We start from the raw sequence: 27,543 nt of genomic DNA, 5'->3' as shown, positions 1-27,543 counted from the left end.
AATGCGTTATCATGGAGGGAGCAGGCCAGATTCTCTTAAGGATAGTCCAGCAGAAGGCGAGCTCCCACTGGGTAGGATTCAGGTACCAGTCTGTCTGGACCGTATGTCAGCAGCCTGGCATAGGAAAACTAGACTTGGAGTCAGGAAGACCCAAGTTCAAATTCTGCTACAGACACTTGTGAGATACCTGTGACCCTGGGTAAGTCTTTAACCTCATGAACCTTCTTTTTTTCATCTGTACAATGGGATTAATAATCATACCTACTTCACAGTTTTGTGGTGGGGACAAAAGTGATTTCATGTGTCTATATGCATATATTACATAGATACATATTTTATATTACATAAATAGGAGCATATAGAATACACCAATTTAATGCTTTGCAAATCTTAAAGTGCTGCTTCAGTGGTATTTTTTATTGTTATCTTTCAGCTTCAGTTTCCTCATCTGTCAAAGCGAGAGCCTAATATCTACAGTGCCTGCCACATAGGGGTATTATTAGGATTAAAGGAAATACAATTGCTGTTGCTGTTATAAATGTTGCCAGCCCTGGAGTCAGGAGGACCTGATTTCAAATCCAGTCTCCTTCCTAGCTGTGTGACCCTGGGCAAGTCACTTAATAACTGCGCCTCAGTTTCCTCATCTGTAAAACAAGCAGGAGAAGGAAATGGCCAACGGCTCCAGTGTCTTTGCCAATGAAACCCCAAATGGGGTCAGGACTAACTGATCAAGCAATAATAATAACTGGTGGTGGTATTTTTATTAGTTTTTATCCTTAGCCACAATAGTTCTGCTAAATGGAATCCATGGGCTAATGCCCCAAACTCTCATTTTGCACAGACCAGGTTCAACCTTGAGGGCAACTTCTCCTACCTCAAATCACTCTCTTGCTTACTTTGCCCCTGCTCTGCTTTGCACCTGGGACACCTCAAAATACAGCTTGACTATAGCTGCTATCTATGTTTCCATAGATATGGTGTAAGAGAGAAGAACCAGCACCTCTACAAGCACACAAGATAATAAGATATATGATGGGTATAGGACAGCCTCTATTCTGCCCCACAAAAAAAAAAAGGCAAAAACAACATGAAGTAGCCTGGTAACTTATAAATAGTCTGTCCAATTCTCTTCCCTCTTTGGTGTCCCACCAGTTCTCAGGATCTTAGGGGCCTTCACACTCATAACATCACCCCATGACTTGTTCTCTCCTTAGAAGGAAAATGTTCATATGGTTGCAAGGGAGGCAGTTCCTTTCACATTTTGGTGAAGCCTGTAATAAGGGAAGTGAGTCCTTCATTCAGTCCATAAAATGGAATATCATACAGGTATTCCATTGTTGGCACCAGCCTGTGAGTCTGCTAAAGGTTACAACATTCTGGTGAATTGTGCTTTCACCTCCAGGAACCCATAGAGACATCCAGCTTCATGATACTATTCTAAAGGATCGTGATTCCTCCCACAATAAAAAAGAACCTGAGGTTGCTACGGGAACAAGCCCCTACTATGCTAGAGATCCTCTCTTTCACCCTGGAGACCCATGCTAGCACCATCTCATACTACTCTGCCCTCCCTACTATATCTCTCATACTTTGAGATGCAGATAGTAGTCCCTTGGCTGTAGCTGAATTATAATTCTCAGGTATGATCAATGTAAGTCAATACACCATTTTCCCTGTTCTTCAGAACTGGAGGCTTCCCCCTTTTTTTTCTTCTAACTATTTGTGGTTGTTGACATCTCAACCTCTAGCACCTGTTTAAAGCTTTCGAAGCCAATTATCACCTCTTACAAACTTGATAAGCCCACTCAACTTCCTCTCCTTAGTGTTAACAACTCCACCAGTATTCTCCCCTCTCTTATGAAAGAGAACTTGGGACAACATGGGAAGGAAGCACTGCTGGGTTTGCTAAATAAGCATCCCTCCAAAGTTGTGGTGAGCTCTACCTTGTTCTTGGGACCAATGAGGGCATCCAGCCTTAAGGAGCTCTGCTGATGGTGCTACCAAAACAAAAACATCTTCCATTTTCCAAAAGGGAAACAAACCTCAGGTGGGTATATAGGTGACTGACCCCCTTCCCATTGTATCACTGGTTATTCAGTAGTGAAGAGAAAAGCCCATATTTTTGCTCCCCTATACTATGTCTTAGATGTCCCTCCACCTATGGGAAGTCATAGCATATTCTTCTCTCTCCAAAAGGTTCATGCTGCCCTTTATTTACCCAGAAGGCTAGATTACCCCCATTCACAAACTTGGGTTTGCTAATGAGAAAATCTCCAAATTGGTGCTATCCAGGAACCCTGCTTCTCTCTTCAAAAGGCTAGATCATAGGATCCTGCTGCCCAGGAAATCTGCCCTCATTTATCTAGGAGATTGGGAGTCTGGAACTTATCTCTCCAGAGCTGCCATCTCTTGGGCAGAGGGCTTATATCACTGCCTCTTTAAGGTTGGAGCTGGCACTGGTGTCTACAAACTCTCCTCTTGGATAATATGGACATGAGCACAAGTACTTTCAATGTGCCTCTTCTCCAAGCTAGCCCTTAGTCAGTCCACATGTGTTTATTTAATACTTACTATGTGACCAGACACTGTGGTTGATGCTGAGGATAAAAGGGGAAAGTCAATTCTGTAACTAAAGACCCACTTATATCAAACTGCACAAAGAGGGTGCTGCCTACACAAGTCAGTCCCACAGGAATCCAAGCCAATCCCTCCTCAAGTATTGACACCTATTCTCCATGAGGCAGCAAAGGGCATCAGAAGTCTCCTTCAAAGGTCCACTGGCATGTAATCTCAATTAAGCTGATCAGAGTACTCCCAATTTAAGTCCCAGAGGGGTTACAGATCCATGTGGATAATGGATGTATGCCACATCTATGAAATGACAGATTCCCAAAGTATTAAAGTGGCAGTTACAGAGGAAGAGAGACTATATACACAAGTCACTTCAACATGCATTTATTAAACCCCCTACTATCTGCCAGAAACTGGGGGCACAAAGATGAAAAATGAAGTCCCTACTCTAAGGCACCTGGATGTGTGAATGAAATCCAACAACAGTCCTTGAATGAGTGTTGCCTCAACTTTCCATGTTCCACTACAGAGACTATGGTCCCCCAGGCCTAATTTGGTCCATGACTCTCTTTAGACTGGGAGCCGTGGCTCCTAAACATGTATGTTCCTAAAGATAAGGACATCTGCTCTAAAACATCCCCAAGTCCAGTTAAGATTTACTCACCTGGACACCCTGGGCTGAGCATCTCTGCTATCTCCAACTGCAGATTCTCCTTCTGCCAATATGGAAATCTCTTGATTACACAGCAAAGCTTGGAGCATCCTTCCCAGACTCGATGGCTGCCTGTTGACTTTTCCTTTTCTTGATCAAGGGGAAAAAAGAAATATAAACAGATCAGAGAATCATAGGATTTGGAATGAGAAGGGACGTCAGGGGCATTCTAATCTAGTTCCCTCATTTTATAGATGAGAAAACTGAGACCCAGAGATGTGAGCTGCTTTGCTCAAAGTTATATAGTTTAGAAACGAAAAGGGCTTAAAATTTTATGTTTATTTTTTTTGTCTGCACCTCTGATTTCATTGGTACAAAAAACTACTAGGGTTGAGACTCTCCACTGATGCAAGTTGGCCATGTATCTATAATTACAATATGTTTCTTGAAGCAGAGATTATTTCCTCTGTGTCTTTCTATCCCTAAGGCCTAGCCCTTATCTGGGGCAGTAAGGGATAAGCTACTCACTCAGGGTCACCCAGCCATGGCATGGCAGATGCTAGATTTGAACCCCTATCTCCTTGCCACATGACTGGGCTTCTGATAGATCCCTGCCACCATGTTGTTCCTGTACATTGTCCTCCAGAGTCCATTTCCACTTCTTGATGCCTTTGTGACCCAGGACAGGTCTCCTGACCATTCTGGTCCTCAATTCTCTCATCTGTAAAATGAGGGAGTTGAACTTTCTGGCATCCAAAGTCTCTCTAAGTCTAAATTTGTGACCCCGAGTTGCTGTGAGATGTATATGACATAACATACATCAAATAATTTTTAAATTGTGAAAAATCATATAAGAGCTATTATTACTAATACCTCAACTTTCTTTTCAATTAATTAACTCATTCATTCTACAAGCCTGTCAAGTTTCTCTGGTCCAGACACCGTGCTAGGCACCGAGGATACCAAGCCAAAGGACGATGACTCCTTTTACCCCTTTGGCCCCTTCCAACTCGTCTGTCCTCCTCCTCTGGTCTTTGCTCTCACCTTCTCACGACCTGTTCCCCCTTGAGACAGAAGAGGGAACTCACCACTCTGCACATAATGCATACTGATGCAAAGGTCGCCCAAGGACCTTGTGAATGGTAATCGCCCACGGAGACACTACAGATGTTGTATCAATTTTCTCTTCGAGTTATTCTTCTTATGGCTCATTTACCTTCATTTCATTTCCTAGTCACTCTTACTCAAACTCCTTTTCCCATGGATCATCTTAATGTATCTCCTGAATGTGTGCCTGGACATATAAGCATGGTTTTCATATTCCTCTTCCCTAGGAAAGATCGCTTTAGTGGCAGGAACAATTCCTCAGTCCCCCATGCTCCTGGGGCCCCTCCCTCTAATTGGCACCTCCAGGGCCAGCCATCGGACAGGGCTGCACTCCTCAGGGCCTCTCCATCCTGCCCTCGGCAGACACCCAGTTCCTCTCTCCCTCTTTTCAGTTCCCTTTTACTTCCATCTTCCCCATTAGAATATAAACTCCCACAGGGCAGGGATTAGTTTTCTTTTAGTTTGTATTTCTGTGGCCAGGGTTGAGTGCAGGGCCTGAAGGGATGAATACATCTGACTGGGTCACTATTTGGACAGTGTCTCCCAGAATACTTCCCTATAGTTTAGTGAATTACTAGGATCTTGGGGGTTCTTAGAGGACGTTCAGGTGTACAAAGTGTTGGATGCGTTTTGTCTCCTTTGACACTCACACCGATCACATGGGGATAGGTCCCAGAACCATAGAATTTGAGAGTTGGAAGGGATCTTGTGGCCATCCACGAAAGGATTCCTCACAATAAACTGGACAATTGGTCATTTGGTTTCTGCCTTTAGATTATTTCTCAAGGCAGCTCATTCCTTTCCCAGACAATTCCAAACGTAAGGAAATCTTTCTTGACTTCAAGCCCCATTGACCTGTTTGCTGCTTCTGCCCACATCATCTGGTTCTGTCCAATGTTGCCAAAGAAAACAGACCTAAGTCCCTCCTCCACACATCACCTCCAGAACCAAATGTTAAATCTCTGATGTTCAGCCCTTTATAACTTGCCCCATCCCTCACCTCCATGTTTCCGGTCTTCTTGCACCTTTTACCTCAAGTTCATGTCTGCTTCCATCCAGTGATACTGGCCGCCTTGTTGCTTCTTGAACCAGACACTCCATTGCCCTACTCTGAGCATTTTCTCAGGCTTTCCCCCATACTGGAGGAAGGCTCTCCCTCCTCTTCTTCACCTCCTGGCTTCCCTGACTTCCTTCAAGTACCATTTAAAATCTCACCTCCTCCAGGAAGCCTTTTCTGATCCCTCTTAACTCTGATGCTTACTCTGATAATTATCTCTATACATCCTTGTCTGCTATTGGCATGTTGACTTTTCCAATAGACTGGGAGCTCCCTGAGGGCAGGGACTGTCTTTTTCCTTTCTTTGTAGCCCCAGTAGCACAGGCAGAGCATTTAAGAAATGACCCCAGACTGATTGACTGACTGAATCTGAGAGAATAGAGACCTCCCTTCTCCCTAACATCCTGGAGAGTGGAAAGACTTCCCTTTCTCCTCCAGGAGAGATGATCTACCTACACTAGAAAAAAAAAACAACCCATAGTCCTCATCTGACTGTGGCAGAATTGCAAATATCGGGTGCAGTTGATGCAAATCAGGGCACAACTTCCTCAGTGGTTTGTCATCCTGGTTTCTTTCAACTCTGTGGGTATTTACATTGCCACCCAAGCACTTTTGTGAGCAGTTATCACCTGTTCTTAACTTGATAAGCTCACCCAACTTCCCCGTCTTTCAGTCTTGGGCCAACATCCCATCAGTTTTACTAGTTTGCCGCCCCTCTCCCCCACTAAATCTCTATCAATTTTCTTTGCCCTGTAATTGTTCTACTTCCCTTTTCTTTTTTACCTGGACTCATCTTGCTTTTGAGGTGGGGGAACCATGTCATGGTTTGGGGTGCTTAGGACCCCAAAATACCGAGATGCTGGGTCCTGCCTGAATAAAATCAACCCAAGCCTTCTTTCAGCTAAAGCAAAACAAAGGTTATTAAAGATTCACCACATTGGGTTGATTCTTAAGAAGCCTCACCATTTGCCTCACAAGTGGGTCGGAATGAGTCTCAAGTAGACAGAATCTGAGGCAGGCTGAATCTGAGCACCTTCATGGGGTCAAGAAGGCTCTTATATACAGAAAGACTGTGGGAGGGATCTGGGGGTGGCCTAGTAGTCTGGGGTGATGGGAGGAGGGGTTAGGGAGATTCTGGAGGAGGAGTCTAAGGAGGATCTTGATGGGACTGGGGTGATTGCAAGTCAGAATCTAGAGAGTGGGATTCTTATGTAATCAAGGGTGGGGAAACTGCTGGAGGTAATGAGGAGATAACAAATAATGAAGGGCCAAGCTAGGTTAAGAGTAACAGATTTGGGTATGAAAAATCAGATTAAGTGGGAAGATTCAAGGAGAGTTCAAGGGGGTTCCCAGAGTCTGTACCCCAGCATTGCCAAAAATCTTCTCCTCCTTCAAGAGTTGACCTATTTGGGTTCCCCTCCCTAGGTTACCCATAAGATGATACACAATCAGTCTTTAGGTTGGTAAATGAAAGCTGTTTTAAGGATCTCATTCATTCTCATTAAGCTTAGTTACCCTTTAGGTTTCATGGAATTTTAAGGGTTGATTTTATTACATATTCTGATTTCAGATTGAAAATATTGAACTTCCTGTTCAGTGAAATGAAAGAAGAGGATTCTCTTTTATCACATGAAGATGAAGAACCAGCAAAGAGATGTTTAGAAAACAGGTAATTGTTTTTGATCTTGCACTTTTCTTAAAGTAGAAATTGACTGGGTGTTTGAGTATGGAGACTGTTCTCCTTCAAATATTCCTCAATTTCTCTCCAACCTCCAGTCTATTTCATTAGCTCAGACTCCTGGTCATCTACATGATGTCCTTCCCCACACTGGACTCAATTCTTTATTTTTATGTTTCTTCTCCTACAGAAGGCACAAGTAGAAATCCAGAGAGTATAAATATGGTTAACCCCATTTCACAGACTAGGTTAACTGTCAGTCAACAAACATTTAATTATTAAATGCTCATTAAATTCCAGGCACTGAGTTTAAACTCCGGCTGTGTTAAGCAAAAGGTAAAATAATCCTTGCCCTCAAGGAGTTTACATTGTAATAGATGAAGACAATGCATATGAGAGAAGCTGGAGTGTGTGTGTTTGGGAGGGGTGCCCAGGTAGCTGTGTGATTAAATACTGAGAATGAGAGATGGCTCTTCTGGGGCCCCTCAACCAAATGAAGATTTGGGAAAGAATTCACTCATGGAAGAAGGGATTTGCAGGAAATGGGACAGGAGAAAACTGAGTGATGCTGGTTTAGGCAGCTTATAAGTAAGGTATGAAGAATGTTACTGGTCTGACCTCTCCAAGTGCAGTGCTCTCTCCTGACTACCATTCACCACACTCTAACCTCAGACTAAACAGAATCTATTCAAATACATACAAGACTCCAAATTATAAGTATATATTATAATTCCTGTAATGTAGAGATCTCCTCTTTTATTTCCTTTGTATTTTCTTTTTTTAGTTTTCAACATTCGCTTCTTAAAACTTCAAGTTTTAAATTTTCTCCCCTTCCCTTCTCCCTTCCCCCAGAAATGGCATGCAATCTGATACAGGCCCCACACCTACATTCCTCTTAAATACATTTTCACATTAGTCATCTTGCATAGAAGAATTATAATGAATGGGAGAGACCATGAGAAAGAAAACAGAAAACGAAACAAAAAAGAAAATAGTCTGCTTCACTCTGCATTCAGACTCCTTAGTTCTTTCTCTGAATGTAGATGGCATTTTCCATCATGAGTTCTTTGAAATTGATTTAGGTCCTTGCATTGCTGAGAAGGGCTAAGTCTATCAAAATCAGTTATTTCACACTGTAGCTATTACTGTGTATAATGTTCTCCTGGTTCTGCTCACTTCACTCAAGCATCAGTTCATATAAGTCTTCCCAAGTTTTTCTCAAGTCTGCCTGTTCATTGTTTCTTATAGCACAATATTATTCCATTACTTTCTTATACCACAACTGGTTCATCCCAACTGATGGGCATCCCCTCAATTTCCAATTCTTGGCCACCACAAAAAGCTGCTATAAATATTTTTATACATGTAGGTCCTTTTCCCATTTTTGTGATCTCTTTCAGATACAACCCTAGAAGTGGTATTGTTGGGTCAAAGATTTCCTTTGTATTTTCTCTCAGAGCCTAAAATGAATAAGAATAACAGCTAGAATTTGTGCAGTGCATTAAGCCTTGCAAAGAGACACTTCATTTGATCCTCACAACATTATCCCCACTTTACAGGGGGAGGGGAAGGACCTGAACGTACAGAGATGAACTGACTCATCCAGGGTGACACAACTAGTGAGTGACTGAGAAAGGATTTAAACTCCTGTCCTCCTGATTAGAAGTACAATGATGTTTCCACTAGTTAATTTGCTGGTGAATGAGGGCAATGGGAAAAGTCAGACCAGCAGACTGAGCCATGAAAGAGACTTTCTATTCTAAATCCCTCATTGTATAAATGAAGAAGCTGAGAGCCAGAGAAGGGAAAGGGAGGAGAGCAGACCATCAGCACATCAAGTGTCTGATCTCCAAACCACTTCCCTAAACCTCTTGATTCTTCTGAGCTGCTGGTTCCTCATCTTTAAACTGGAAAGTACAATTCTGATACTGACTCTTCTCCAAGGTGATGGTGTAGAAAGCACTTGGAACTCTAGGGATTCCCCTGATTTGGGGGGAGGAAGTGTGGCTCGGTGGAAAGAATGCTTAACTTGGAGTCAGAAGACAAGGGTTCAAATTCTGATTCTGCCCTGTTCTAGCTTGTGACCTTGAGCAAGTCACTCAACTTCTCAGAGCCTCAGTTTCTTTGTCTGTAAATGATGGGGTCAGACTAGAAGACCATGAAGTTCATTGATGGTGTTAAATCTATAATGGGATAATGATGACACCCATAATGTTCTGGGTCTTAGTTTCCTCATTTTTAAAAAGAGGAGCTTAAGCTGTTTGACTTCTAAGGTCCCTTCTAGCCCTGCACCTATGATCATATGGCTGATGAACAGCAATTTCTCAGAAAAGCAAACAGGAGGCAGTGTCAGTTCCACCCCCACCCCCTACCTCCCAGGATCTGCATCCAGATGGGGAGGGAGGCTGGGTCCTAGTTGAAAGGGAGGACTTTGGGATTCACCAGCCCTCACCAGCAATGAGCTGGATGGTGGGAGCTGCCAGCTTGGGGAGGAGGGGAGGCTAGAGAGTCATGCCTCTCTCTGGCTTGGAGCACTTTCATGGTAACCAAGACTCACTCCCTGGCATTCACATCCTCCACTTCCTCCTCCAGAGCCCACTTCATTATTCAGACTTCGGAAGATCTAGCGGTGGAGAAAGCCTCCCCCATTCCTCCAAGGGGTGAGTCACTGCTGGATTTCTTATCTACTTGTGGAGAAAGATCATTTGAGTCAGTCAGGGCCCAGGGCCTAATGGAGTTGTTATATTTTGGAATATAAAGTGGTGGAAGTTCCCCAAAAGAACAGACCTCCAAGCCCTAGAGGTCTAGAGCTGGACCTTCCTGCCTTTCTTTGCAGAGGTGGGGGGCCATGGGTGCAGAACATGGCATACCCTATCAGACTCAGTTGATTCTAACATTTTTTTTTCTTTTTTATTACAAAGGGATGGTGGAAAGAGAGGAGTTTTATTTGGAAATGCTAATGAAATAAAAGCAAAATATGTAAATTTCTAAAATTTAAAGATTTAGGACTGTGAAGAAATTTAGAGGACAGTTGGAATCATTTTGCCAGTGAGAAAACCAAGGCTCAGAGAAATGAAATGACCGGCCAGAAGTCACACAGCCAGTCAGTGGGAGGGCCAGAGCTAGAAACCAAGACTTTAGCCTTTGGCTTCTTGATCTTCTATACTTTCTACTGGACTATGCAGTGGGTAGAGTCCCAAATCTAGAATTAGGAAGACTGAAGTTTAAACAGCTTCAGACACTAGCTGTGTGACCCTGGGCAAGTAATCTGACCTCTGTCTGCCTCAGTTTTCTCATTTGTAAAGTGGAGATAACAGCATCTACCCCCAGGGTTGTTGTGAAGATAAGATGAGGTAGTATTTTTAAAGTGTTTTGCAAATATTGAAGCATTATATAAATGCTAGCTATTATTAGTATTACTGTATACATTACATCGGTGAAAAAAGGGATGAGGTGGCCCATGCCCCTGGTAACATGATTGGATTCTTATATAAACACATCTAGAAGCACTCTGCTGTAGAAGAACGTAACATGATTCACAACTGAAAACTTGCTATCATCGGAGTAAGAGATGCCATAGGGTAGAAGGAGGAAGGAAATATTTTCCAATATCTTCCTCTTTGGAAGCATGAAGTATATTTCCTGATGGCAACACAAGTTATATGTAGCTTAGACAGCCCTGAGCTCTTTCTCCCAACCCTAACTCCACTGACACGTTGAATCCTGAGAGGTAGGCATCTACTCTATCTCTCCTCAAGATTTTCCTACGTGTTATTCTAACACTATAAACTTGAGACCCAATCTGCTCTGTTTCTCCCATATCAACCAACCAGCTAACAGTTCCTAAATATCTCTAACCAGTGATTAGCACTCCAATATCATTTTGATCAATTAATATCAGTTTTACATAGGGTTTTTTTATTGAGAAGATGCAGAAAGAAGTGCAAACATGGGCCCCCCTCCCAAAATAAAGAACACTCTCCTCTCTACCACCAAGGTCCCTGGGCAGAATTAATAATGTAAAATGGTTAATACAAAGTATCATCCACACAAAGTTCACCTCTGGATATAGCAGAGCTGAAGGAGGAGGCCATCCTTTGCTTGCAGAGCAGAGTGTCTCAGATGCCCCTTTAGGTTCATGGGTGGACTGAGTCAAGCAAGTTGATTCTCAGGGCTGCATGGGCTCTGTGAGTTTAACTGCTGGCACACTTTCCTGTGGACTCCAGTCCAGGAACCTCAGGTTTTTCTTCCAGCATCTTGAATTTCTCAAGGTCACAGCCTAGTCCAGTCCATCTCCTACACTCGTTTACCCCAGAGCAGTAAACAATGAAACACAAGAAATGGGAAAACAGCTGAGGCATGAGTTCATGGCCACATGGGGAACAGGTGGGGAGAGAAGGTTGCTGGCTCCCTCTGACACTCCTCATTATCCCTCCATTTCATGCAATTGTGTTCTTGAAGAAATCAGCCCCCCAAGTCCCTCTTCCTCCACACGGGTTGTCAGTCTCCTGAGGACACAGCACCTACATGAAGGACGGAGCCCCACTGGACAGCTCCCCTTTCCATACAGATACTATTCTGCCAGGCCTAGAGGCCTGTGTGGGCTACCCGAGTCTTCTTACCTCACCTCCGAGGTCTTCGGTTGGCCAAAACCGGATGCTCATATGAGAGAAAGGACGTTCCAGAGTCGAACAAGGGTTGAGCTTTATTTCAGGGTCTAGTTACAAGTGCAGGGAGGTCTTCCTTAGGAGGAAGAGGGGGAGATTTCCTAAGGAGGCTAAGATCTTAAGGGATTGGAAGTAGAAGTACAAGCGGGGAGAGAGGGGGAGGGGAGAGAGGAAGAGAAGAAAGCAGAGCCTACTGTCCTCTTGGCTCCTCACGTGCTAAGAGAGCTTTCAGGCTTCCTCAATCCTACTTAACCTTCAGCCGCATAGTTTGCATCTGAATACCTGTGCTGTTAGATAACAATAGTGTGCCCAGATCCGGGACGACCTCGAGGGCAGGGAGACTCCACCCATCACGTATCTCCCGGGGAGAGGCGGAAATACCCGAGCTAGCCGAGCTAGCTCAGTCTGACCTTCTCGAATCCCCGCTGTTCATGGAGGGCCTCGTAAGACTCTAAGATTTAGAAGTCCCACTTTTACCCCCCTGAGACCATCCACATGGATTTGAACTTCCAATCCCAACACTATTCCTTGGTAAGAAGGAAAATTTGATAATGGAAAAATATTTGTTTAACCAAGGTGAGTCATGTGGTTCAATGCCAATGTTTGGAATCTTTCAAAGCGACAATGTCTGGGAGATAGTCTCTTAATTAAAGGTGGGGGGAAGGGGACTCTGCTTTGGGGCACAGCTGTGTGGCCGCAACCTCTCAAGACCACAGTTTCTTCATCCATCCAATGAGAAATTCAGGAAAAATGACTCCAAATCTCAAAGCAAGCAGGGGCCTCCCAACTTGTCAGAACCCACCACATCATGAATCCCACTTAATATTGCTGACATCTTCAGATCCCATTCAAGGTTTACACATCCAATTCAATTCCATTTTCTCCTCTGTAAAATGAAGGGGTTGGACTAGATGCCTCTGAGGTCCTTTTCAGTTCTCTATCATCCTATGAGAAGAAACTGAAACAAACATCTCTGAAGTGCCTACTTGGTGCAGAGCGCTGTCTAACGTGCTGGGTGTACAAAGTCAAAAAAGGAAAATAGACTTTGTCTTTAGGGAAATTATATTCTTTTGGAATAAAACAATATGTAGATTACATAAATATAAAGTACAGTAAGACAGTCAGTGAGCATTTATTAAACACCTACGGTGTGCTAGCTAGACCCTCTGCTAAGCCTTTGAAGATTCAAGGAAAGGCAAAGAACAGTCCCTGTTTTCGAGGACTTTCCAGTCTAATTGGGGAGATACCATGCAAACAAACAAGCACAAACAAGACATATATATAGGATCTATTGGAGATAATCTATTGAGAGAGGGCATCTAGGTGACACAATGCACAGAGTGTCAGACCTGGAGTCAGGAAGACCTGAGTTCAAATGTGGCCTCCGAAACCTACTAGTGTGACCCTCGACAAGTCACTTAACCCTGTATGCCTCAGTTTCCTCATCTGTAAAATGAGCTGGAGAAAGCAATGGAAAACCCCTCCGACATCTTTGCCATGAAAACCCTAAATGGGGTCACCAAGAGTCAGACATGACTGACAAGCTTCAGCAACAGCACTACTCAGTCACAATTCTATTGGGCTTGAAAGTTTGAAAAGCATTTAAATATGTCGTCTCTTTCAAGCTTTATGATAACCTATGAGATAGAGGTGTTATTTTACAGATAGGAAACTGAGGCTCAGAGTTTAGAGGACCTCCCCAAGGCCACACAGCCATTCAAACCTGGGTCTTCTTGACTTTATGAACCACACAGGATCTACTATACCATGCTACTAGGAAGAATCAAATCAGACTTGGAGCTGGCCAGAATGGAAGATGAGGAAAAATAACCAGCTCATTTTACAGATGAGGAAACAGACATGGATGGTAAGAATTTGAACCCATGACTCCACCATGCTCCTGTAGCCTCCTCAACCTGCAATATCCCTCCACTCCTGGTGCGCCCTCCTCCCATTGGGGAGCTCTTCCCTAGACTCTGTAGTTCAAAAAGCACCCAAGCCATTAATGTTCTTTCCTTCACTCCTCTCCTGCTTCATTGACTTCACAGGTGCTGGCAGTACTCCCCAGTCCCCAATTTTCAGGTCCCTTTTGTGTGTGGTCTTCTCTCATTAGAATATATAAGCTTCCCAATGTCTGTATTCACAGTTCTTATCACAGTGGTAAACACTTAAGTTCTCTCTCTCCCTCTCCCTCTCCCCCTCTCCCTCCCTCCCTCCCTCCCTTCCTCTTCCTCTCTCTCTCTCTCTCTCTCTCTCTCTCTCTCTCTCTCTCTCTCTTTCTTTCCCCCTCACTCAAAGTCCAGTGCCCTGGATTGACAGATCACCTGGCAGGATAAGATACTGTTTGCTAAAAAAGACTATTTTATGGAGAATTCATACAGGGCAAGCATTTACACAGTGGTCAGAAGAAGCGATACAAGGACACTCTCAAGGCCTCCCTTAAGAACTTTGGAATTTATTGTGTAACATAGAGACACTGGCACAGGACTGCTCAGCATGGCATGCCCACATCAGAGAAGGGGCTGGGCCATGAGCAAAACAGAATTGAAACAGCTCAAAAGAAAGATGAGATGCACAAACTTAGACAATCCACCCAAATGTTCATGAGGACTATTTGTGCCCCACCTGTGATAATTAGTCTGATCAGCCACAGTCAGACACACTATAGCTTGACTCTAGCATAGTGTCCTCTTCAAGGACAAAGGACAACAATCAGCCAACTCTGTATCCCTGATTCAAAGTCCAGTGCCTAGCTACTGCTCATACTACTCAATGCTGCTTTGTCAACAGTGTGAAACATCAAACCTTCTTGACCTCAGTTTCCTCATTTGTAAAATGGGGACAGAGTTTTGACTAGACCAGTACTGGCAAACTCATATAGATATGGGGGCCCCTAAACAATACAAAAGGATCCATGTAGGCTGCATTGATTTAGAAAACACATACTAATGTTATCTATGTTTGATTGTATTTTTATCAATTTTGCTAAGTATTTCCTAATTACTCTTTAATATGATTTGGGCTACACTAGGGAGTGTGGTGGCCTCCCCGCAATCCCTTCCAACTCTAAGTCTATGGTCTCATGCCCCCAAGAAGCTCTTGTCTGAACCTGCCTCCTCTTGGCCATTGTAAATCCTGACCCGAGATGTGCTGGCAAATCACATCAATGCTGTACATTAGAACTCCCTGGAGCTGCTTTGAATGGACTGACATGCTCTCCAACTCTGCTTTTTCCTTTGTGCTTTGGTGGTATGGCTGCCATGTTTTCTTCACATGACATTTCACTTACAGAGCATCTTAGTCTGCAGGAGTCCAGATCACAGGAAGCGATGGCCCCTCCAACTGGCAAGGCCACAGTGGGAGTCTTGTCTTCCATCCTGTGGTCCACATGTAAAGAGAGAAATTGACAAATTAGCCATCAGGCAGAGAAGGGCACCTATGGTGGCCAGAAACTCGGGAACAAAGGGGATTTCCAGACTAAAAGGAGACACAATCCCCATCATCAGACAGTTGGCAGGCTACCAGAGGGAAAGGGATCTTACTTGTCCAGTGGTTAGAAATGGTCATATTTTATCACTGAAACTTTTGGACCTCTATAGACATCCCCCTTGGGGGATAATCCACTCAACTTTGGAACTCCTGCCCCAGTGGCCTGTCTGAATCGAGTGATAAGTGTGTGAAAGCAGATTCTCACAGCAATATGGTCCCAGCCACACTTGATATTTCACCTTGACCATCTTCATTCCAATCAATCAACAAGCATTTATTAAGTATCCACTATGTGCCAGGTGCAACGCTAAGTGCTGGGGATAGAGACATATTAAAACAATCTTTACTCACAAAGAGCTTCCATTTTAGTGGGGAACAAAACAAGGACATATATCTTCATATGTAGACATAGATATGCTGAATAAACACGTTAGTTAAATGCGAGGTAGTTTGGGGGAGAGGGCACCACTAATAATTGAGAGGATCAGAAAAGGATTTCCACAAAAGGTGGTGCTGGAGGTGAATCTTGAAGGAAGAGGGGCATCCTGTGATAGAGAGGTGAGGGAAAGGTGCATTCCAAGCATGGGGTACAGCTGGGCAAAGGCAAGAAGGTGGGAAGAGGATGGTCCAGATGTCTATGTTGTAGAGTGCAGGGTGAGGGGAGAAGATACTGGACATTGAGGATGGAAAGAGATTGGGGCAAGACTGTAAGGGGCTTTAAAAGCTAAACAGGAGATAATATTCAATTCCAGAGATGTATAAGGAGACATTGAAGTTTAATTAGGGGAATGACATGATCAGTCCTTCTTGGACATGGAATAAGGGATAATAACTGTTTTTCACTCATTTAAATAATTAATCATCATTGCTAATATTTACATAACACCTACTATGCACTGTACTACTCTACTGTACTAAGTACCTACAAGTATCATCTCATTTGATCCTCACAACAACTCTAGGAGGTAGGCACTATTATTATTGTCCCCATTTTACAGATGAGGAAACTGAGACAGACAGCAGTTAAGGGACTTGCCCAGAGTTACACAGATAGATAGTATGTGACTGAGGTTGGATTTGAACTCAGATCTACCTGACTCCAAGTCCACCACCTAGCTGCTCATTTAAAGTAACAGGGAGGCAGGTTTGAACTCAACATGATTTTCTTTAAAAAAAAAAAAAAAACCTTTATTCATATCTTTTACTATCACATCACCTCCATTTCCAAATATACCCTTCCTCACATCACCTTCACATCCTCAGAGACCTATTCCTCCTTAAAGACAATAAGAGGAAAGAAAAAAAAGTAGTTGAGCAAAATTAACCAACACACCAAATGGAGTTGGACAGAGTATGTACTCTTCCGTGCCCATAGTCCCACCCACTTCTGCAAAGATGAGAGTGAGATATCTTTTTTCTCTCCTCTTGGTTCCAACTTGATTATTCTAAGTATATATTAAAATGTTTGGGTTTTTAAGAAATAATTTTTTAACAATTAGAGTGGACTTTCCCCCACTCCCCCCAAAGTGAAATGGATTACTTTGGGAGATAATCAGCTCTCCATTGGTAGGGGTTAGGTGACCATCTTTCAGAAATAACCTCAATGGCTAATGTGTACCTAGCACTTCCCACAGTGCCTGGCACATAGTAGGCATTTAATAAATGTATGTTGAATTGCACTGCATTGCATTGCTTTGGATAAGAGATTGAAGTAGACAATACAAAGGAGATGTAACGATAACAGCCAATTATACAGAGTTTTAAGGTTTGCAGAACACGTTACATATGCTAATTCATTTGACCCTCACAACTTTGGGAGGTAAATGCTGTTGTTATTCCCATTGTACAGATAAGAAAACTGAGGCACAGAGAGGCAATGTGGTTGGATACAAAAAGCAGGTCAGGGGAACCAAGTTTCAATCTTGGCTCTGGAAAGGGCTAGCTTTGGGATCACAGGTAGGGTAACTTCACTTTTGTGAAATTCCCTCCCCCCCATATGTAAAGGACAGAAAATAACACCTGATTCCATTTCTTCATCCCTAAATAAGGCAATGATTTCAATATCTGAAGGGCAGCTTCCTGGATTAGAGTCCTGTTTCTGCCAAGTCTGGGCTGAGTGACCCTTTCACCCCTGAGGACCCTTCTCCAAGACTTAGCTGAAAAGATGTTGCTGATTTCCACTGGTAAGGTAAAGGGGGTTCCCTCTCCTGGACCTTCCCGTACCATTGAAATCGCAGACATGGACCAACACATGTCTTGCCTCCCTCACAGGATGTGTAGAAAAAAGCACTTTTCATGCTTTAAGCTGGCATATAAACTCAGCTTCTGCTGCTAACTTTTCCTCCTCCCCTCAAAGGGCGCTGGGATCGTGCAGAGCGGCATCTTCACCGGGAGATAGCACGCCCGTAGGCACGGTCTATACTGGGGGCAGGGATGTGGCTTTGAAGGAAGCCACCAGCTACTTCTGTTTTCCAACTTTCTGTCCAATTTTATTTTAAGTTTGTAAGGCTAGGAAGATAAGTAGAACGAAGCCCTTCACAGACCAACATCCCAGAGGCATCATAGCCTTTGGATTCGAGGGCGTCTCAGAGGCTACTGAGTGAGACCCCCAACCAAGTTCACACAGGTAATGACAGGGAGAATTTGAACTCAGGTCCTCCCACTCTTGCCACAGTACCAAGGACTTTTCCAGTCTTCTTATTGGACCTGGTGACCTCTAAGGCCAGAAGAATCTCTGTGAAAACCGGACCTTCAAGCCAGAACCAGGTCTGCGGGATTGTACCGGCCCCAGAGGCATCCTCCAGGTGGGATGGGATGGGCAGGAGTCGCTGACCAGCAGTTGGAGGCAGGTGGGGTGGGGTGGGATGGAACTGATTGTGGCCTCCCCTCCGCTCAGCTGTTTGCTGGAGACAGCCCACTGAGTCTGGGCAAGGCTGAGCCACAGCCAACTAAAGGGCCTCAGGCTATGGAGACCGGGCAAGAGCAGCATTGTGTGAGGCTCCCAGGAGAGAAATGCTCTGGAGGGCGATCCCAGAAACACCAGGTCAGTGACAGACATCCAGCAGTCTTTTGAGAAGAGGCTTTGATGACATGGTTGAAGGGTGGGTGAAACGCACGTTGTATCGGGTGGCCATGGACAAGAGTTCAGCTTTCTCCCCCTTACACACACACACCTTACACCATCTCTGAGTCTTGGCATCCACTGTTAGTGCCTGAAAAGTTCTCCCTCAATTCTGTCTTTGAGCTCAAGACAAACGTTGCTCCAGCACCCCCATACATAGACCCTCCTGATTCTCTCATCACCACTGCCCTCTCTCTGGGGGGGAAGTATCTTCCATCAGGTTATGTGCAGATGTGCAGTATCTGCTTCGTTAGGCACCTGCTGCCCCTTCTGACAGAATGTAAACTCCTTGAGGGGAAGGCCTATTTCTTTATGGTCTTTTATCTTCAGGGGCTAGCACATAGTAGGTGCTTCATAAATGTTTACTGATTGTTTCTGTGAAGGGACCAAAAGCAGGGAAATTGGTCAGGGTTGTTGGGAAAGCCCAGTGGCGCAGGAATAGCTCCTCCCCCTGCTCCTCGGTGTTTCAGTGGCTTTAATGAGCACAAACCTTTTTCTCTGATACTGAGAGAAAAGACTTCTGATTCAGACCCTCTTGGGAGAAGGCAGTGAGGGACAACAGCTCTGAGTTCAGAGGTTTTGTTGAGCACTCTTGATGGGGTTGGGAAGAAAGCACTCTGAAGGCTGGAATGTCATATATAAATGGGAGCTATCTTTACCAGAGGACTGAAGGAAGGGGAAAGGAGGCCTTAGAGAAGAGTAAAAGGAAGAGACAAACCACTAAAAATCCAACTTTCCTTCAAAGCCTCACTCCTGCCCCCAATATAGACCATGTCTATGGCAAGCTATCTCCTGGTGAAGATGCCGCTCTAAACCATCCCAGCGCCCTTTGAGGGGAGAAGGAAAAGTCAGGAGCAGAAGATGAGTTTATATGACAGCTTAAAGCATGAAAAGTGCTTTTTTCTATACAACCTAGGGAGGGAGGCAAGACATGTGTTGGTCCATGCCTGCAATTTCAATAGTACGGGGAAGTCTGGGTGATGAAACTCTCTAGAAGATAGAACTGGAAAGGAACTTAATGACCCTAGAACCTCAGATATTCAGCTGGAAGGGCCCTCAAAGACCACTAAGCCAATCCCCTCATTTTACAGATGAGGGAACTGAGGCACAGAGAGGTTAAATAACTTGTCCAAAGTCACAAGTAACAGTAGTGAGTAGTAGATTCATAATTTGAACCCAAGTCTTCTGAAAGCCACAAATCCTCAAGAACTCTTGGATTCTGAACCTTATTCTGCCATTGTGATCAATAATACAAGCTTTATTTTGAATAAACTTTCATATCCAAGTAGTGTCTCTTCTGATAGAGTGGAAGCTGCTTGAGGGCAGAGATTGGTTTGTATCTTTGAATCTGCAGTACCTAACACAGTATGTGGCACATAGTAGGCAGTTAATGCTGATTTGGAGGATAAATTCTTAAATCAGAATTTATTCTTTCTTAAAAAACCATGAACTTAATAACCACCTATAAAACAATCCATCAAACTCCCAAAGCAGGGTAAAAATCTTTCCCAACTCACATCCTTTTAAGAAAGCAGAACTAATTAAATTACCAATAACATGCAATATGCTGATTACAGAGGAGAAAGACCACTGGCTCTAGAGTTACTGGATCTGAATTCAAATTCTCCCCCTGACTCATCTAACTTGTATGACCTTAGCATTTCATGTGACCACACCACTTTTCCTTTCAATTGTACTGGTTTTTGATGGTGTGTTTGGTCCATCTAACTTCATGTCATACCCTAGATCAAACAGAGGACTCAAACTCCCTAGTAGCCTGTCCCCCAGGTGAGGGGAAGAGGGTTCCAATGAGATTAAAATGGAATTGAGAAAGGTCTAACAAAATACATAAAGATACAACACAGATAATGCTAGCTTATGTTTTTTTAAGTCAGTATGAGGTCTGTGGGGATCTGCTTCTATTTCAGTTTGACACTACTAGTCTAAGTAACAGGCATTCTTCATCCACTTAGTGTTTCTTGGGTGCATAGTTTATACAACAAGCAAGCAAAGAAAATAATTTTTGTTCTTTTTCTTTCTCAAGACCTGTCCAAAGTGCTGGACAATTTTGAGTCCATTTTCCTGCCCTCAAGTACTGGTCCTTTCTCTCTTTTATGCCTACTTGTATATGCATAAACACACACGCATACAGGGTATCCCAAAAGTTTCAGCATAGTTTTAAGCTATCAAAGCTCAAATTTTAATTATTTAAATAAATTTATGCAATCATTTAAACAAATTAATTATTTAATTTAATTAACTTAATGTAATTAAAATTTAATGTCTTAAAATTTTAAGTTATTAAAGTTTAATACTGCATTAAGACTTTTGGAACACCTTATTAAGCTATGCACTATATATACACATATCAACATCATATACCAAATGAAGACAAAATAGTTTGAGGAAGGAGGATGTTAGCAGCTATGGGAATCTGGTAAAAAAAAATAAAAACATTCTAGACCCTTCCATTAACATATTATAACCCTCTAATTGTCAGAAATGTAGACTGCTTTCCTTTTTTTCTGTTATGAATAGCTACTATATGAAAGCTTTTTGTACAAAGAGATGTTTTTATGGTGTCTTTAGTGTAGTATTCTAGCAATGGAATCACTAGGTCAACAGGTCTGATCAATTTGGTGACTCCCAAGCTGTCATATTCATCTCCGAAGTGTTTGCAACTGCCAGTGGTAAATTGATTATTTCTTTAAGGACATGAAGGGTGCGTGTGGTGGTCAGGGTTAGAGGTTATTTGTGGTCATCTATCATATAGAAAGGCTACAGCTGTCTCTAGACTTAGCCCATTAATATCATCGAGTTTCTGACCTGGCAGCGACTTCAGCAGTAGTCAGCTAAGGTGGCATGCTTATCAAATCTAATTTGCTGAATCTGGGAAGGATGGCTAACTTACTGGATGACAGAATTGGGATCCAAAAAGGTCTTGACAGTCCAGACCAATGGGCTGAATCTAATAAGATAAAATTTAATAGGGATAAATGTAACATCCTGCACTTAGGTAAAAAGAAAATCTGCCATACAAGGACAGGATGAGGAAGAGGTAGAAGGCAGGAATTCATGTGGCAAATACCTGAAGATTGCAGTGGGCTGAAAGTGCAAACAATGGGAAGTGGCAGCCCCCAAAGAGGCTACTGTGGGAGAACAATCCCCTTAGGGCTGGGAAGGTGAGAGTCCCCATGGAAGTTCTGCCCTGCTCACATTGTCCAGTGAGTCTGTTTCTGGTGGCCATGGTTTAGGGAGGTGCTTGAAAAGCTGAAGAAGTTCAAACAAGGTAGTTGGAGAAGGGAGTACATAGAGTACTGGACCTGGGTTCAAATGCTGCCTTGACATTTTCTAGATGTGTGATCATAGGCGAATGGTTTAATATATATGAATCTGTTTCCTGATCTGTAAGATGGGGGTAATACTACCTGTAGTGTCTACCTATCAGGACTGTGTGTAAGATTCATGTGAGGTAATGAATATTAAGAAGGTACTTTGTAAACCTTTACTGATTATCATCATTATCATGACTGTCATTTTTTTATTATTTTATTTTCAGAGGTACTAGAGATTTTATTTTATTATCAGAGGTACTGGAGGCATTAATCCTAGAGATGAGAAGATTTAGTGCGGAAAAAAGATAACTGTCATTCAAGTATTTGAATGACTGATACATAGAAAAGGGAACTGACTGTATCTTCTTGGTCCTCTGTTACTGGGAATACAATGTCAAAAATGAATGGTCCCTGTCCTCAAGAGGCTTATATTCATTCTCCTGAGTGGTGATGAATGTATGCAGATCAGTAATGCAAAATAATGGGGAGTTTGATCAAATGGAGGAGGGAGGCTGAGGAAAGGCTTCTTGTGGGGGATAGCCCTTGGTCTGAGTTTTGAAGGGAGACAGGGATTTTAAGACATAAAGGTGAAGAGGACAAGCATTCCACTTATGGCAGTCAACCAGTACAAAAGCAATAAGGAAGGGAAACCAAGTAGGGTAGTCCAGCTGGACCACAGAGTGTGTGACAGTCCTAGAAAGGTAAGCAGGAGCCAGATCGGGAAGGACTTCATAAGCCAGGTAGAAGCAGCTGTATTTGCTCCTAGGGCAGGAAATAAGGACATACCTCTCCAAGTCTCAGCTTCCAGCTCTAGCCAACAAAGGGTTGGATTAGATACTTCTTGGAAGCCTGGAACTCTGAAATTCTCTAAGACTTATCCCTGGCTCATTCTGACTTCCTCCTGGCCAGAGTTGGGAAAATTCTCTAAATAAAATTCAAGGGACCACAGGGGAAAGAAATTCTCTTGGAGAATTGTTGAGGACTAGTATAAGTTAACTAATTGTGGTTTTTTAATAAGCTGCCAGCTAGCAATCTTCGCCTTAATGTAATGAGCTGGAATGTTTCTTTGGAAACATTCCTAGACTTCCAGGTCAATGCAAGTGCAGAGTGTATTTTGTCTGCATTTAGCTGGCTATGGCATCGACAGAAGCCCGCCCACCTCCAGCAAGGGCACCGCAGGCAGGATGAGGTGCCGGAAACATCGAAGGAGACCTGCTCTTTTCCTGGAATTTCCATTCTCTGTGAAGAACAAGAAGTCAAGACAAAACCTCCAATTAGCCCTTTGAGGAAAACATAAGGCAGACCCGACTCCATTGATTAAAATGCCCCTGGAATTTGGGAGAAGACAGCTTGCCTCCGTTCTTATATAGCCAGCGTGTTAATTGCTATAATGGGCCTTGAAATAAGAATGCTATTTATAGCTGAAACAAAAACACACCTGCAAGACTCTGGGCCCAGTTTGAACTTAGTAGGGAGCCAAGTTTCAGAGGTAAAATTAATTTGTATTTTTTGCTCCTCCAAAGTTCAAGGAAAGTGGTATTAAGTAGTATTAGATGGAGGAGATTAATGAATTTAGTTATTGAGCACAGACTGGGATAAGGTCTTTTCTGGGTTCTTTATTTAGGCCTGGCCTGGATTTCATCTTTGTGGGCAACTCCTGCTGTGGGACCTCCATTCACTGACAGAGAACAGCAGCCCATCTTCAACTCACTGTCCTAGGGAATGGGTTTAAAGGCCTTACCAAATGTCAGATCAAAATTAGACTGGGGTCTCCTTGACTGGAGGCCACTCTATATGCTCTGCATGTTGCCTCCCTGGGCTAATTATTCTGGTAAAAATTTTCACTGATGTAAGCCCTACAATTGGAAGGAATCTTAGATTATCAGATTCAAATTTAGGCAGTTGGACAACATAGTAGCAAGAAGGGTGAACCTGGAGTCAGAAGGCCTGGGTTCAAATCCTGCCTCAGACACTTACCAGCAATGTGACCACATCTAAATGGGGATGATAATGGTCCTTATTGCACAGGGCCCTGTAGGCAGAAAAAGGCCCTCAGGTGCTGGATTTGCTGGGAGGGACCCTTTTCCTTTTGGGTTAGAACCCAGCCTCAGACAGATTACTAGGAAAGGGGGGGTGTATGGAGGAAGGAAGCATCTCCACCTGGGGATGATGACGAATGATAACATAAAGGTTGCTTGACCCTCTAAAGTGCTTTCCTCCCAAGGAGGGGTGGGTAGAGAAAAAATTGTGGAAGAAGTAAGCAACATGGAGGAGTGGAGTCTCGGAATCCAAGAATCGTGCAGAAATTTCACCTTAAGTTCTCTTAACTTATCTAAGCCTCAGTTTTGTCATCTGTAAAACAGGCATGATAACAGGATCTACATCACTGGCTTCTTGTGAGGATCAAAACATCATTTCCATTTCCCAGATGAGGAAACTGAGGCAGACAGAGAGGTTAAGTGACTTGTCCAGGGTCACACAGTCAGTACATGTCTAAGGAGGTCTTCAAAGTTAGGAATTCTTGAGTCTAAGTCCATCTTTATCTACTGTGCCATTATGAAGATCACAGAATCTTGGAGCTGGAGGAGATGTCAGAGGTCACTTAGTCCAACATATCCCAGCTGGAGAAGGAAGGGATCTTAGGGATGATGGCTGTCTTCAGAGAGGTGGGATAGTGGATCAAGAGCTGGATTTGGGATCAAGAGAAACTCAGTCAAAATCTTGCCTCTGATACTTCCTAGATGTGTGACCCTGGGTAAATCACTTAATCTCTATCTGCCTCAGTCTCCTCATCTGTGAAAGAGGGGCTGTTTGAGAATCGGATGAGATAATGTTTATAAGAAGCTTTGCCAGCCTTAAAGTGCGGATAGATGCTAGGGGTGCTGTTGCTCACATAGGTAAAGGGTTCCATGGAACAGCAGTCAGGCTTCTGCTGCTCATCCCCAAAGGGCAGAAGGAGAAGCCACAGATGGAGCTGTAGAGAGACCAGCTTGGACTTAGTGTAAGAAAAAAGAACAAAAACTTGTTTCCAGGGAGACCCAGCCCAACCCGTAAGGTGTGGCCTCCAGGGCTCCTGTTCAGGGCGTCTGAGCTCCATCGCCCTCACCCCAGGTCTTCCATCCAAGGCTAGAGTCTGGTTTCCTACTAAGTCTGAGTTGACCCTAGCCCCTGCAGAAATCCTTTTGAGCCCTGAAATTCTGTTTTCTGCATGGATGGGCTGTGCCTTAGCCCAGTGGAAGGAATCCCCATCTTGATGAGATGAGAGACTCTATGAAGTAGGAAAGTCTTAGTGTCAGTGTTCTAAGCTGCAAGAGTGACCAGCTGCAGGGTCTTTGGCAAACCACGTCTGTCTCTGGGCCTCAGTTTCCCCATCTGTAAGGTGAGAGGTTTGAATTAGACACTTGCTGGTCCCTTCCAGTTCTGAGACCTTACTGGTTTTGTTTTTTAAATTCTGAATATCCAGAACTTATAGCTGCTGTTGTTGTTTCAGGTCAGACTTTTGCTAGAACTGGTAACATCTCTATGGAAGAAAAGAGATGTATTAGATGGCTGTTGTATTGCTCTCGAGGAGATTTAGGATCCCCCGTAACTAGAACTATGTTTATGATTATGATCAGAACTGAAAAAAATAAATCCAAAGACCATTTGTAAGTTGTTTGACTTGCCCCTGTCCCCCTCCCCTGCCAGCAATGTCCCAAAGTAGGGAGGAAAGGAAGAGAAGAGGCCAGAAGAAAACCCAAATCCAATTATATAGGATTTTTCAGACGTCAGACATTGACTTTCATAGGATTACAGATTTAGAGCTGGGATAGAACTTGGAGGGCCATTGGTCCAACCCCTATAATTATCAAATGAGGAAACTGAGGCCCCAGAGAGAGAGGACTCACCCACAATCACTTGGGCAGTAAGTGGTTCTAGTGATCATTAATTTAGGAAATTATAACATGGGGCAGGGAGATAGACACAGTTCTTGGAGTGCTCACTGGGAAACACCAAGATGGCAGCAGGAAGTGAGGCCCCAGTCACATTTTAATAAGGCATCAAAGGTGCTAGAGGAAATAGCACAAAAGTACAGAGGCAGGAGGCAAAATGGGTCATAGAGGGAGAAAGCATGGGGGCAGGAGTGGGGTGGTAAAGGGAGAGGGTGGGAAGGGGCAGAGGCAGAGAATGCCACTATCACACATTAGAGTGGGGAGCATGGCCTCTTAGGAGATGAAAGAGGGCTAGGGGTGGGGGCAGGAGTTTGGGGGCTCATGTTCACAGGGTTTTGAGGGGAGCAGACTCTTATATCTCTCACTGGGGTTCACTAACATATCCAAATCAATTCAAAGTTGTCAGAAAAGCTTTAAAGTTAACATGACCATGTTATTTCAAAATTATCCACACCATTTGGCAATCTACTGGTCCTCTAGATCTTGTCTGAGATTGGCATATCATGGGATTTCCCTGACTCAACACATTACCAGGACATGACTTTTTGTTTAATATAGAATATAATTTGTAAATGACACCCCTTAAATCTTTGGGAAGATCTGTACGGGAGTTCTAGATCCCCTGCTGCTACTTTTAAACTTACCCTGCTAAGGAGAAGCAGGGAGAGCTAGCAAGGGGAACCAGAACAAGACACAATTTTAGCAGGATGGTAGGATCAGGATTTGAACTTCAGACCTTCTACTCCAAGTCTAGCATTTTTCCCTTACACCCCAAATTTGGATAGAGATTTGTGAGGCCTTGATACAGAACCAACCCTAGCCTCAGGCTGAAAAGGAATTTTTGGTGAGTGAGACAGGAGAGTGCCAATGGTTTTATAGCATAATTTTGCACCACAGCATATAAGAAATTTAGCCACAGGTCACGGAAGCCTAGTTCCTTCTTCTCCCCACCCCCCAAGAAATGAAGAAAAATAAAACCCTTTATAAAATATGTATAATTAAGCTAAATAAAATCCTACCTTGGACATGTCCCTGAATATCTGTCTCCATGTGGTGTCCCTCAGGAGCTGGGTCATACTCTACAGCATGGGGCCTCTGGAACTGGGTGGAAGGGGTGGGGGGAGGAGGGAATCATTGCCTTGATCTGGATGTGGGCAGCATGCGTCATGATGATTCCTCTGGAACTGTAGTCACTGTCCAGCAAGTATTTATTCAGCCCTTCCTATGTGGCTAGAAGTATGCTAAGCAGTGGAGACACAAAGGTAAACACAGTCCCCACCCTCAAGAAACTTCTATCCCAATGGGAAGGACTTGTGAGCAAATGGTAATACGAGCTGTATCTGAAATAAATGCAAGTGTGCACAAAGTCTGTCTGCTTTTACTGGGTGACAAGCTCTGTGTGTATGTGTGTGTGGGGGGGGGGGTTTCATTTTAAAGAAATCTGACTTTGAGTCCCACCCACATCTGCCTCTTTGGGGGCATTGACACGTCTGCTGAATGGGAAGTCCAGGTCTGAATTCCTATTATTCCCTATTTGTGTTACTTTGGGAAAGCCAATTGGCCTTTTTATACCTCAGTTTCTTCATCTGTAAAATAGAAGGAGGACTCTCTGGACTTTCAGATCCTTCCCTGTTCTAGATTTAAGATTGCCTTCCTTCCTGCCCTCCCTCCCTCCTCCACACACCCGTTGGGGGTGGGCGGTGTGTCTAGTTAGCCTGAGCTGGCATCTCGTTGGGCACCTGGCCGCTCTGACTGGCAGGAGGAGAGGATGAGAGGCCTTCCTTCCATTTAAGCTACAGGAATCAGAGCCTGTTGGTGACAGTTCTAATAACTACATCTTAGCTTTCTGCTTTTTATAGCAATAGGCTCTTGAACTGGGAGAAGGGAAACTCCTGGTTTGTATGCCAGCGGTGGATAGGTGGCAGAGTTTGGGA

At 43.6% G+C, this 27,543-nt stretch overlaps 1 protein-coding gene across 2 annotated transcripts in view; it reads left to right on the top strand.

The window, feature by feature from the left end:
* WLS (Wnt ligand secretion mediator) overlaps positions 1–26,975 on the top strand; it is a 207,855-nt gene extending 180,880 nt beyond the window's left edge. The window contains exons 14-15 of one of the 2 annotated variants that reach the window (XR_011975891.1): positions 6,958–7,056; positions 9,658–26,975. The gene's annotated coding sequence lies outside the window, so the exon portion shown is untranslated. Of the gene's footprint in view, positions 1–6,957 lie in introns of both variants that reach the window. The other variant, XR_011975890.1, reaches the window with a different exon arrangement.
* Positions 26,976–27,543: the final 568 nt, after the last annotated feature.

This window comes from Notamacropus eugenii, chromosome 2, assembly GCF_028372415.1.
Source record: "Notamacropus eugenii isolate mMacEug1 chromosome 2, mMacEug1.pri_v2, whole genome shotgun sequence".
In the NCBI taxonomy this organism is placed as follows: domain Eukaryota; kingdom Metazoa; phylum Chordata; class Mammalia; order Diprotodontia; family Macropodidae; genus Notamacropus; species Notamacropus eugenii.
The sequence above is the reverse complement of the archived record's forward strand: the minus strand, read 5'-3'. Positions and strand labels throughout refer to the sequence as shown.